The 14,630-nt window shown below is 42.9% G+C and overlaps 1 protein-coding gene across 1 annotated transcript in view; it reads right to left on the bottom strand.

Annotated features, from left to right (window-relative positions):
• LOC134339559 (uncharacterized) overlaps positions 1-14,630 on the bottom strand; it is a 72,223-nt gene that overhangs the window by 36,602 nt on the left and 20,991 nt on the right. The window lies entirely within an intron of this gene.

Below are 14,630 nucleotides of genomic sequence, written 5' to 3'. Positions count from 1 at the left end.
GGACCCTGTTCTGTCAAGCGTTGTACTAACCACTACGCTACCGTGCTGTCTCGTATACAGGAGAATGACAATAATACTTTAAAATGAACTTGAGGATCATTGACAGTCCCCGCCATCACTAGGACAGTAGGGTGATTCCACGGTATCTAATTATGCACCTGAATCTCCGTCTACTCACACTCACGTCCCTGTGGGATTTTGTACGGCTCGGTAAAATTGGAAAACATCGTTCAAAATGACACAGAAATATGGTGCTAATTGTTTCAGTTGTTTTAGTTTGTAAAGAATGAATCTCTGTTGGACGGTTTTCAATGTTAATATACTGTGCACATCTTTAAATAGAGGGTCCTGAATCATAATCACTATTAAGATTTAGCCTCACAAAGGTCGTATTTCTAAACCCGAACCCCTTACATACCTTAGGCGGACTAAACAAACACAGCAGGCCGGTATCCTAGTAACTATGAGGACTTGCAGCCGAAGCAGACAAACAGGTTTGGTAAAATAATGCCGAGGACTGTTGGGGGTTGGGCAGAACACTCCAGGCGGGGGAGGCACAGAATTCCATCCTTAAACAGAACCCGGCTGAGGGCCGAACAGCAGAATCCACAGAGAAGGCCACAGGACAGGGTGAAACTGTGGAGGCTCTCCCCGTCCATAAGTATTAACCCTATATTCCTCCTGATAGGAAAAACGTGGATGTCTTTCCACAGGTTTCATAGGGAATTTCCTAGGGCATGTTTAATTTTAGCTGTATGCTGGTGTACGGCTGAATTACGATAAGCTGGAACTTGAATTTGAAGCGGGTAAGGCTGCTGGAATGTAAACATCCCTCACCGTAGAATTGCCAGTTTTACATTAACTCTCCTTCTCCATCGGCAGATTGCTACACTTCTGAATGTCAAAACATTTGAGGATTCTGTACAAAACCGGTCGCCCATGGATACGCTGTGGACAAAAGCGTCTGGAATGATGAGCTCCATTGCTGTTACCTGTGACACTGGCCACACTCAGGGTGCGGGACTGATCATCAGCAAATATCCCACCATCGTGATGTAGGAGCCACACGACATGGTTAAATGGCAAAAGCACAAAGTAAACAACTAATTAAAAAAAAAATCTGAATCGCTGCTGCGGGTTGGTTACTGGTTCATATCCACTTTACCTGGGGAAAATCACCGTAAGAGGGCAGAAATGCGGGATCCACTGCTAGAAGGCCGCTGCTGATCGCTGTGAACATAGAATCATAGAAACGAACCAGACCATTCGGCCCATCTAACTGGTGCAGTACTACCATGCTGCCTCGACGCATCAACCTGTTACGTAACTCTCCAAACCTCTCTCATCCATGTACCTATCCAAATTAATCTTAAATGTTGCAATCAAATCCGTTTCCACCACTTGCGCTGGCAGCTCGTTCCACATTCTCGCTACCTGAGTGAAGTTTCCCCATCTCACCTTCCAGTTAAGCATTTAAACGAAAAAAAAATGGCTGAAATCGCTTCTCACCTTTATGCAAGAGCTCTTGTATAAACAAAATTATCTACCTGTATCCAGTACATATTTCCACATCCTTATCAACAGAGACGTTGAGTATTCCACCGTGTATGTTGGGAAACGCACCACAAAGCAAACCTGAGCATATCCAATTTGTTCAAAACCCTTTTATGAAGACATTGAATTGTGTACATTTAGCCGAACGACAGCAGAACTGCAAGTGTGTAAGGGATGTGTTTACCGAATGCTCTTTGTCACAAGCCGAATGGCCGAATTCTGTTCCTATATATTACGGGAGGTTGTGCTTTAGCACTGCTGGCCCACCACCTCGACGGAGTCTTGGTTATTAGCGGGCCTAAACTCCTGAAGACATGTGGCAGATCAACTGATGATCCCACTGGTGATAGCACAGGACAATTAACATCTTAGTCCACGTGTGTTTTCAATTCAATTCTAGTCTATGATCAGAGATCCCTTAAAGTAGCTGGTCAAGCTGCTCGAACAAAAGACCATATTACATAGGATTAGGCTATTCGGTTCATCGAATCTGCTCTGCTGTTCCATCATGATTGATTTCTTCTCCTGCTGGATCTCTCTTTGATTTCTGATTCTTACTGTTCTACCGGGAGTCAAATTTAATCTGTAACCTTAATTCCAAGATTTTATCTAATTTTAGTGTGGGCAGATGGCCAAGTGGTTAAGGCGTTCGACTAGCGATCTGAAGGTACTGAGTTCGAACCCCAGCCGAGGCAGCCTGCTGTGTCTTTGAGCAACGCAGTTAATCACACAGTGTTCTGCAATGACACTGGTGCAAAGCTGTATGGATCCTAATACCCTTCCCTTGGACAACATCGCTGTCATGGAAAGGGGAGACTTGCAGCACAGGCAACTGTCAGTCTTCCATACAACCTTGCCCAGGCCTGCGCCCTTGAGAGTGAATACTTTCCAGGCGCAAATCAGTGGTCTCGCAAGACTAATGAATGCCTTAAAATGCTTATCTTAAAGGACATGCACGGAAATACTAAGGAAACCAAACACAGAACTGAGAAAGGATGCTAATGCTTAGAACTGTAAGGCAAGGAAATAAAAGATGGTGCTTCCTAACTCTATTAATTTGATAATAAGATAGAAATACTGTTCACAAGGTAGTAATAAACTTAATCAATAGGCTAATAAACTCTTCCCGGGCTTCCAGCCGGGTACAGGTATCAATTTTAATCGATATTGGATGACAACCTCTGCCATCTTCTTCAGGGATGATGCACGGACACATTTAGTCCGGTGGACATGCCCAGGCACCATCATCCGGAGTCAGTTTAGCTCGCTTGCAGTGGGGACAGTTTGAGGCAAAGAGGAGGAACGAGCAAATTTTGAGAAACGGGGTGAAGGGCAATGGGAATATGAAGGGAATGTGTCTATCTGTGTACGTGTGTGTGTGTGTGTGTGTGTGTGTGTGTGTGTGTGTGTGTGTGTGTGTGAAAATGATCTTTAACAACTTTAAAATCCATGGCCCTGATCGCCTCATCTTGGCCATGAACCTATTCACTTCTCTCACTCATCAGAAGTCCCTAAAGCAGACAGCTTCCTTCCCAGCTAAATTATACTTTGATCTTTCTGTAAAAATGATTAACAAATCACAATATTACTTCCTTAATATATACTGAACCAACAGATTCTGAGGCATAACAGAATCCTTAGACTTCATTAAATCCTGTATCCTAAAATCATCTAAAAGTACTGAAAGAAACAAGGTGGGGTTACCGAGAACAGCACTATGGGACACTTTGCATAATTCAACGAACCCATATTCCAAACTTGATAAGAACCCAGCCACTCAAAACCAGAAACATTTCTTCCCACTCAAATTAAACCAGTATGTTAACATTAAATCCAACCGCCACAAATTCAACCAGTAAAGCTGAAGCAGGAGACGACCGTACTGCACCACAAAACAATCTTAAAGCCTGTGAGTGATTGTATCACATCCAAACATTTTAAAGTTGAAGGTGAAGCTGGTCTATAAGCCACACAAACATAATCAAGGACAGATACAATTAAGCAAATAAAAATGGGCACCCGAATTTCGTGTAGCAGCCCCCAATATCCACAGAGACACCTGTGAATATTTAACGTCCCTTTATATTTATCAATTAGTTTACTGATATGGTGTTTCCGAGTCAGCTTATCAACAATTCACGTGCTTGGAAATCTTACCAGTGACACCTGTTCAGGAGTTTGACCATATAATATCAAATCAAGTGCAGATCTATGAGTCTTGTTTGTAAAACACATAACTTGTCTTTTAACTACTGAAAGCTTAAATCCCATCTATTTGCTTAATACTTGTTAATTGGGAGGGAGGACGAGAGATGGCAGCACGACGCAGCGCGCGCGGCCGTTCCGAATGGATATCGATATGTGTAACTAGGGGTGCCGTGCACAATCCGGATTTGATGGGGACAGCCGTGAGAAGCGCAGAGGAACATATCGAGCAACTTCTGAAATGCTTGCTTCGTTGCCGCTGCTACTGTGCGATCGAGAATGACCGGAGACGAAGTCCCAAATCCTCGCCTTTGTATATCGGCTGTTGCTGGGGCCGGGGTCGAAGCGTTTTGCAGAGATGGTGTTCGGTGCTCAGTGTCGAATAGGTGGTCGAAGGCTCGGAGTTTTTCGGACGGACTCGGAGTCGGACTGTGGGCAGATGCTTCCGGGATGCTGCATCAGCAAGTTGGCGGCGCTGGAGGTTTACCGTCTGCGTGAGATGATGGGACTTCCCACAGACTCTGAGACTTTTACTGTGCCATGGTCTGTTCTAATCAAATTACGGTATTACTTTGCACTATTGTAACTATATGTTATAATTATGTGATTTAGGTCGGTTTGTCATGTGTTCTCGTGATATAATTCTGAAAAAAAAAACTTTTTATCATTTCTTAATGCATGCATTGCTAAATGACAATAAAAGGGGACTGTGTGTCCTCATAACCATATCATAATTGCATCCTCTACACAGCAAAACTGAAATTTCTACCTCTAATCCAATAAACTTCTATCGTCTATATATAGTGATTTACACACCCCAGAAACTATCTCAGAGAAAATATCATTTACCATAATAGGAAATAATAAGTGCCTTGTGGGGTACCAATTTTTATCTCATTGAAACCAAAAAAAATAACTTGCCCACCCGTACCTGACACAAGACGTCCAAATAAAAAACCCAGAAAGAGTTGGACAATCGCCCCTTCCATTCTCGTTTCCATAATTTCATTAAAAGTCTTTCCTTGCTGTCTGCTCACTAGCCTGGACACCCATCAATTTGCCTATCGCACCAACAGGTCAACAGAGGACGCCATCTCCACGGTACTTCACTCTGCCCTTACCGACCTGGACAGCCTCAACTCTTACTTCGGAATGCTGCTCATAGACTTTAGTTCGGCATTCAATACTGTGATCCCTTCCAAGCTGATCGCCAAACTTGGCCAGCTTGGTATCAGCTCATCCCTTTGTTATTGGACCTTGGACTTACTGACTAATAGACCTCAATCCGTTAAGTTAGACTACCTCTTCTCCTCCACTCTCACCCTGAACACCGGCGTGCATCAAGGCTGTGATGCTGTGCATCAAGCCCTCTTCTGTACACCCTTTTCACATCTGACGGTACTCCTGTAGCTGGTTCTAACTCCATAATCAAGTTCGCAGACGACACCACGGTGGTTGGCCTGATCAGAGCGGTTGACGAGACGGCCTACAGGGACGAGGTCTAACCCCTGGCTACGTGGTGTGCAGCCAAAAATCTGAACCTTAATACCCAGACCAAGGAGATCATTGTGGACTTCAGGCATGCCAGGAGCCACACTCACGTCCCCATTTACATCCACAGAGTTCTAGTGGCAAAAGCGCCTTTATTTCCTGCAGAGCATCAAGAAAGCTTACCTGTCTCCCAGGACACCGACGGACTTTTACCGCTGTACTATTGAGAGCGTACCCACCAATTGAATCTCAGTGTGGTATGGCAATTGTACTGTATCGGGTCACAAAGCAATCCAGCGTGTGGTGAAATCTGCCCAGTGGATTATCGGCACCCAGCTGCCCACCATTGAGACCATCGACGAAAAACGCTGCCTGGGAAGGGCGGAAAGCATTATCAAGGATGCATGTCACCCTAACCATGGACTTTTTACTCTCCTCGCACCAGCGGGCACAGGAAGAGCTTCTTCCCTGAGGCTGTGACACTGCTGAACCTCACATCACGATGCTAAGCAGTATTGCACCCATTTTATACTTTCCCAGTACTCTTATATTTGTGTGCTGTAGCAGTTACTTTTTATTCGCAATTATTTTGTAAATAACAGCACTCTTTGCATTTCTGGTTACATGCTAACCGCATTTAGAAACATAGAAACCATAGAAAAACTACAGCACAGAAACAGGCCTATTGGCCCTTCTTGGCTGTGCCGAACCATTTTCTGACTAGTCCCACTGACCTGCACACGGACCATATCCCACCATACACCTCCCATCCATGTATCTGTCCAATTTATTCTTAAATGTTAAAAAAAAGAACCTGCATTTACCTCCTTGTCTGGCAGCTCATTCCATACTCCCACCACTCTCTGTGTGAAAAAGCCCCCCACTAATGTTCCCTTTAAACACCCCCCCCCCACCCTTAACCTATGTCCTCTGTTTTTTTTTTCTCTCTGCTTGCCTCAGTGGAAAAAGCCTGCTTGCATTCACTCTATCTATACCCATCATAATTCTATATACCTCTATCAAATCTCCCCTCATTCTTCTACGATCCAGGGAATAAAGTCCTAACCTATTCAACCTTTCTCTGTAACTGAGTTTCTCAAGTCCTGGCAACATCCTTGTAAACCTTCTCTGCACTCTTTTAACATTACTTATATCCTTCCTGTAATTTGGTGTCCAAAACTTACCACAATACTCCAGATTCGGCCTCACCAATGCCTTATACTACCTCATCATAACATTCCAGCTCTTATATTCAATACTTTGATTAATAAAGGCCAATGTACCAAAAGCTCGCGCTACGACCCTATCTACCTGTGAAAACCACTTTTAGGGAATTTTGTATCCGTATCCCAGATTCCTCTGTTCTACTGCACTCCTCAGTGCCTTACCATTAATCCTGTATATTCTACCTTGGTTTGTTCTTCCAACGTGCAATACCTCACACTTGTCTGTATTAAACTCCATCTGCCATTTTTCAGCCCATTTTTCCAGCTGCTCCAAGTCCCTCTGCAGGCTCTGAAAACCTTCCTCACATATACTGGACCTCCAATCTTTGTATCATCAGCAAATTCGTTGATCCAATTTACCACATTATCATCCAGTTCATTGATATAGATGACAAATAACAATGGACCCAGCACTGATCCCTGTGGCACACCACTGGTCACAGGCCTCCAGTCGATGAGCAATTCTCTACTACCGCTCTTTGGCTTCTTCCATTGATCCAATGTCTAATCCAATTTACCACCTCTCCATGTATACCTAGCGACTGAATTTTCCTAACTAACCTCTCATGCGGGACCTTGTCAAAGGCCTTACTGAAGTCCATGTGGGCAATATCCACTGCCTTCCCTTCATCCACTTTCCTGGTAACCTCCTCGAAAAACTCCAGTAGATTGGTCAAACATGACCTACCACGCACAAAGCCATGTTGACTCTCCCTAATAAGTCCCTGTCTACCCAAATGCTTGTAGATTCTGTCTCTTAGTACTCCCTCCAATAACTTACCTACTACAGTCGTAAAACTTACCGTCCTATAATTTTCCGGATTACTTTTCGATCCTCTTTTAAACAACGGAACAACATGAGCCACTCTCCAATCCTCCGGCACCTCACCTGTAGACAGCAACATTTTAAATATTTCTGCCAGGGCCCCTGCAATTTCAACACTAGTCTCCTTCAAGGTCCGAGGGAACACTCTGTCAGGTCCCGGGGATTTATCCACTTTAATTTTCCTCAAGACAGCAAGCAGCTCCTCCTTTTCAATCTGAACAGTTTCCATGATCTCAATACTTGTTTCCCTTAATTCTATAGACTTCATGCCAGTTTCCTTAGTAAATACAGACGCAAAAAAAAAAAACAAACAAACAAGATAAGATCTCCCCCATTTCCTTTGGTTCCACACATAGCCGACCACTCGGATTTTCAAGAGGACCAATTTTATCCCCTACACTCCTTTTGCTCTTAGTATACATGAAAAGCTCTTTGGATTATCCTTCACTTTGACTGCCAAGACAACCTCATGTCTTATTCTAGCCCTCCTGATTTCTTTCTTAAGTATTTTCTTGCACTTCTTATACTCATCAAGCACCTGATTCACTCCCTGTTTCCTATACATGTTATACAACTCCACCTTGTTCTTTATCAGAGTTGCAATATTGCAATATCCCTTGAGAACCAATGTTCCTTATTTCTATTGACTTTGCCTGTAATCCTGACAGGAGCATACAAAGTCTGCACTCTCAAAATTTCTCCTTTGAAGGCTTCCCACCTACCGATCACACCTTTGTCAGAGAACAACCGGTCCCAATCCACGCTTTTTAGATCTTTTCTTATTTCTTCAAATTTCGCCTTCTTCCAGTTCAGAACCTCAACCCTAGGAGTAGATCTATCCTTGTCCATGATCAAGTTGAAACTAATGGTGTTATGATCACTGGAAACAAAGTGCTCCCCTACACTGACTTCCGTCACTTGTCCTAACTCGTTTCCTAACAGGATATCCAATATTGCATCCCCTCTAGATGGTCCCTCTATATATTGATTTAGAAAACTTTCCTGAACACATTTTACAAACTCTAAACCATCTAGACCCCTAACAGTATGGGAGTCCCAATCAATATATGGAAAATTAAAATCCCCTACCACCACAACTTTATGTTTCCTGCAGTTGCTTGCTATCTCACTGCAGATTTGCTCTTCCAATTCTCGTTGACTATTGGATGGTCTGTAATACAATCCCACTAATGTGAACATACCTTTCCTGTTTCTCAGCTCCATCCATAAGGACTCAGTAGACAAGCCTTCTAATCTGTTCTGCCTGAGCACTGCTGTAATATTTTCCCTAACAAGCATTGCTACTCCCCCACCTTTCATCCTCTGCCTCGATCACATCTGAAACATCGGAAACCTGGAATATTAAGCTGCCAGTCATTGGCTTTGTATCTGTACTCGGCAAAATGACAATAAAGTTGAATCTAATCTAAATGCTATCTGCCTTTTCAATAGTAGAAATACTGATGTTACAACATCTTCATTTAATTGTGCTTTCCTATTATCTTGCAAACATAAAACTGAATCCAACTCTTCCTTCAGTTAGTCCTGACGAAGGGTCTCGGCCTGAAACGTCGACTGCACGTCTGCCTGGCCTGCTGCGTTCACCAGCAACTTTCATGTGTGTTGCTTGAATTTCCAGCATCTTCAGAATTCCTGTTGTTTCCAATATCATTCTTGCCCGTCCGTACCTGCACAAGACGTCCATTTTTTAATGTACAATAGCCCCCTCAATTGCATTTCCAAAATATAATCAATGGCCGTCATTCCATAAGTATCATCTGCCTTTTCAATATCTAAAAATATTGCTATGACAACACTTCTATTTAACTGTGTTTCCTAATATCATCTTCCAAAACTAAAATAGATTCCAATGTCATTCTGCCCATCTGAAATCCACTCTGAAAAAACGCAAAATCATCTCTTTCTTCCAAAATGTAACTCAAATGTTCATTTACCATACGTTCATAACTTTACATAAATGAGACGCTAACAATATTGGTCTATAAGCAGAAGGATCAGATGGGGAACTCCCAAGTTTTAGAATAGGCACCACTACAGCCATTTTATATGAGGACAGAAGATGTACAAACCTCCAAATACAATTTAGAAAATGTAATATTATCTCAAGAGAATTGTCAGTCATATCTCTGAACATAAAATGACATATGCCATTCTTTCCTGGAGATGTCTGACCTGCAAATCCCTTCCAATATTAATCCCAATATGATCCTAATAATCCCAATAAGCAATCTTCACCGCAGCCTGTGCCATTTTATGAGTAATCAGGTCACTCAGGGACTGGTACTTCTTCACTTTCCTGAACTCCTTATTTCTCTCCCTAATTGCCTCTGCAAACTCCTCAGTCCACCATGGTACAGGCGTTTTCCTATTAATTCCGTTTGTAATGGGAATCACTTCCAACACAGTTTGCCGAATAACGTGACATAACATTTGATGGAAAAAATGCACATCTTTGTCAACATTCTGCAGCAGTCCAGAACTAGTATGAACAGTAAATCTCGTATCCATTGAGGCACACAAGTTCAAAAACTCTTTTTCAATCAAACTATTACAATCATTCCGCAAACAACTCCACAGTGAACTATGTGCGTTAAAATCCCCACACCACACAAAACTTAGTGAGCGAGAACTACATATACTTTCTCAGAAATCAATAGAAAGTCTTCCACAAGGATTTCAAATATTAACCACTTTTATACACCTTTCTGTTGAATCGAATACTTCGACAAGTTCCTCATTAGTTTCATTCACAATCACAACTCTAGAGCCTGCCACCTTCTTTATAAAACTGCAACACCATCCCTCTACTAACTAACCTGTCAAGCCTAACAACAATGTGATCCTGCACAGGAAAACTTAAAATGTGTAAATAACCAGGTTTCCTGAATGCATATCACATCAGGAGAATCCGACAAATCAGATATAAAGTTCTTAAAGCCCTGACCACGAGAAAGCAGTTTTCTTGCATTCCACTATAATATTTTAATCCCATTATGTATCTTCATAAGGTAGACTGGGATACAGATACCCCACCTATCAAAGCTTCATTTACATCTTTCAACATAACACCAGATACAACAAGATACCTTTCTGCAGCTTTCACGATCATTTGAATTTCCTCAGTACGACGAGATGTCTGATCAGGACAATTTACCACATACGTTATAAACATCACAAAATTCATTTTATCCAGCATCAAAGTGTCTCTGTTGACACCAGTCTGCTCTCTTTATCAAGTTTACCTGCTCTACTTTCTTAACTAGTCCTTGAACAGGCCCTTCTGTTCACTGTGTGGTCCTGAAACAATTGAATTGGTCATTCCATGCCTTACTAACCAGTCCCTTCTGCATACACAAGGTTCACATCCGTCCCTTTTCCTCACGTTCAAGTGGTATCTAATAGCCTCTATCGCATCTGCCTCCATCACCTGCCTTGGCTTTCATTCCAGACACCCATCACTATGGGTATGATAAACAAAACTTGCAATGCAAATCTCCTTTAAACATTCTGAGTCAATTTTTTAACAACATTGTTAAGTTGTTTTTAAAGGTAGCTGTGCAGAGAAAATATACAAAACTACATTAAATTACAAAAATGCTTAAATGGTGCAAAGAGGACCAATTAGGTAAAGTTACCCCTTTCTCCTGAAGTGCAAGCCCGCTAGTATCAGACATTTCATCCTTAGAGAGAAAAAAAAAAATACTGGCTATCCACTCTGTTAGTGGCTCTCATTTTCCTAAAACTTCTGTCAGACCTCCCTCAGCCTCTGCCGGTCTAGTGAAAATTCCCCGAGATTGTCCAGTCTCACAGCATCCTCTTAAGCCTCTTCCACTCACCATCCAAAACCTCCGCATTATTCCTGCATTAGAATGCAATTCTCCACATGTGGTTAAACTAGAGATTTATACAATTGCAACATAACTGCCTGACATTGGAACCACTATCGGGAAGTTATGAACTCGGATTCCAAGATCCCTCTGTAGATCAACACAGTCCAATCTTGTCCCTTGAATGTAACAGTAAGGGGATAACGCTGAGCCTTTATAAGACACTAGTCAGGCCGCACTTGGAGTATTGTCAACAGTGTTTGGCCCTATATCTCAGACAGGAAGTGTTGTCATTGGAGCGAGTGCAGAGGAGATTCACAAGGACGATATCAGGAATGAAGGGGTAAGATATAAGGAACATTTTGTAGCTTTAGTCCTGTCTTCACTAGAATTCAGAAGAATGTCGGGGGAGGGGATCTCAGAAAACCCTACCTAATATTTGAAAAAAAAACAGATTAGGTGGATGTAAAGAGGATTTTTCCGATGGTGGTGATAGGGCACATCAACAAAGATGAGTGGTCACCTTTTCAAACAGAGGTAAGGCGGTTTTTTTTTTTATTAGCCAGAGAGTATTGGATCTGTGGAATGTTATGCCACAGACTGCAGTAGAGGCCAAGTGTGTGGGCATATTTAAGGCGGAAATTGGTCGTATCCTGATCAGGCAGGGTATCAAAGGATACGGTGAGAAGGCAGGTGTATGGGGTTGAGTGGGCTCCGGGATCAGCCATGATGGAAAGGCGGAAAATTCGATGGGCTGAATGGCCATCCTGCTACGATTTGAGGTGTCATGGACACAAGCCCCTGCAATCATGTTGAATCGCCTCTGCCGTCTTCCAGCAGAAAACATCCTGTGTATAAAATGCTAAGAAATACTTTTCAAGAAGTTTGGCATGTCAGGAAGCATCTACTGAGGGGAATAGGGTCGATGTTTGGGACAGAACCCCTTCCTTACAGCATTGACACAGGCCCTTCGGCCGAACCTTTCCATGTCGTCCAGGTATCCATTTAAACTAATCCCATCTGCCCACCTTTGACATAGAACATACAGCACATTACAGGCCCTTCAGCCACAATGTTGTATCAATCATGTAAACTACTCCAGAAACTGCCAAAGATTTCCCTACCGTATAGACCTCTAAATTTCTAAGCTCCATGTACCTATCAAAGATTCCCTTAAAATATCCTATTGTATCTGCCTCCACCACATCTGCCGGCAGTACAGCGCATGCATCCACCACTCTCTGTGTGAAAAACGTACCCCTGATATCCCCTCCATATCAATATCCACCCACCTTAAAATTATGCCCCTTCGTGTTCATTTCAATCCTGGCTATCCACATGGTCAAAGCCTCTCATCCTCTTATACATCTCCATCAGGTCACCTCGCATTCACCATCGCTCCAAGGAGAAAATACCAAGTTCACTCAAACTACTCTCGAAAGGTATGCTTTCCACCCAGGCAAGATCTTTGTAAATCTCGTCTGCACTCTCTCTATGGTATCCATATCCTTCCTGTAGTGATGTGACCAGAATTCAGCACAGTATTCCAAACGGGGCCTAGCTAAGGTCTTATATAGCTTCAACATTACCTCGCAGCTCTTGAACTCTGTCCCACGGTTGACGAAGGCCATCCTAACAGACGCCTTCTTCACAATACTGCCAATCTGCGCAACAGCTTTGAATGGTGTGTGGACACGGACCCCAAGAACTCTCGGACCCTCCACATTGCCAAAGGTCTTACCATTAATGTTATATTCTGTGTTCAAATTTGACCTGCCGAACTGAACCATATTACACGTACCTGGGTTAAACTCCATCTGCCAAGTTCTCAGTCCAGTTCTGCATCCTATCTATTTCCAGCTGTAATCTCTGTCAACCCTCCAGACTCTCCACAGCACCCCCAACTTTTGTGTCATCAGCAACGCCTTCCGGGAGTTGTAGTCATGTGGCCTCATCGCTCGCTTCCTCCAAAAACATTTCTCCTCAGTGTTGTGTTCTTTATATTTATACTTACCATGGGTTACTATAGACCATAGACCATAGACAATAGGAGCAGGAGTAGGTCATTCAGCCCTTTGAGCCAGCACCACCAACCACTGTGATCTTGGCTGATCATCCACAATCTGTACCCTTTTCCTGCCTTCTCCCCATGTCCATTCACTCCGCTATCTTTAAGAGCTCTACCTAACTCTTTTTTGAAATAATCCTGGAGAATTGGCCTGCACTGCCTTCTGAGGCAGACCATTCCACAGAACCACAACCCTCTGTGTGAAAGAGTTTTTCCTCAACACCGTTCTAAATTGTTTACCCTTTTTTTTTAAACTCTGGCCTATGGTTCTGGAATATGTTTTCTTCCTCTAGCGTGTCCAATCCCTTAGTAGTCTTATTTTGTTTCAATCAGATCCCCTCTCATTCTTCTAAATTCCACTGCATACAACACCATTCGCTGCAATCTTTCAACATATGACAATCCCTCCTTCCTGGGAATTAACCTCGTGAACTTATGCGGCACTCCCTCAATAGCTAGAATGTCCTTCCTCAAATTTGGAGACCAAAACTGTACACAATATTCCGGGTGTGGTCTCACCAGGTCCCTGTCCAACTGCAGAAGGGCTTCTTCGCTCCTATACTCAATTCCCCTTGTAATGAAGGCCAGCATGTGATTAGCTTTCTTCACTGCCTGCTGTACCTGCTTGCTTACTTTCAGTGACTGATGAACATGGACACCTAGATCTCGTTGTACTTCCCCTTTTCCTAACTTGACACCATTCAGATAGTAATCTGTCTTCCTGTTCTTGCTACCAAAATGGATAACCCACATTTATCCACATTGATCTGCATCTGCCATGCATCTGCCCACTCACCCAACCTGTCCAAGTCACACTGCATTCTCATAACATCCTCCTCACATTTCACACTGCCACCCAGTTTTGTGTCATTTGCAAATTTACTAATGTTACTTTTAATCCCTTCATCTACATCATTAATGTATATTGTAAATAGCTGCGGTTCCAACACCGAGCCTTGGGGAACCCCACTAGTGACCGCCTGCCATTCTGAAAAGGACCCATTAATCCCTATTCTTTGTTTCCTGTCTGTCAACCAATTTTCTATCCATGTCAGTACCCTACCCCCAATACCATTTGCTCTAATTTTACACACTAACCTCCTATGTAGGATCATATCAAAAGTTTTCTGATAGTCCAGATACACTACATCCACTGGCTTTCCCATGTCCATTTTCATAGTTACATTCTCAAAAAAATTCCAGATTAGTCAAGCATGATTTCCCCTTCGTAAATCCATGCTGACTCGGACCTATCCTGCCACTGCTATCCAAATATGCCGCTATTACATCTTTTATAATTGATTCCGGCATCTTCCCCAGATATCAGACTAACTGGTCTATAATTGCCTGTTTTCTCTCTCCCTCCTTTCTTAAAAAGTGGGATAACATTAGCTGCCCTCCAATACGCAGGA

Source organism: Mobula hypostoma, chromosome 30 (assembly GCF_963921235.1).
Source record: "Mobula hypostoma chromosome 30, sMobHyp1.1, whole genome shotgun sequence".
NCBI classification, from domain to species: domain Eukaryota; kingdom Metazoa; phylum Chordata; class Chondrichthyes; order Myliobatiformes; family Myliobatidae; genus Mobula; species Mobula hypostoma.
The sequence above is the reverse complement of the archived record's forward strand: the minus strand, read 5'-3'. Positions and strand labels throughout refer to the sequence as shown.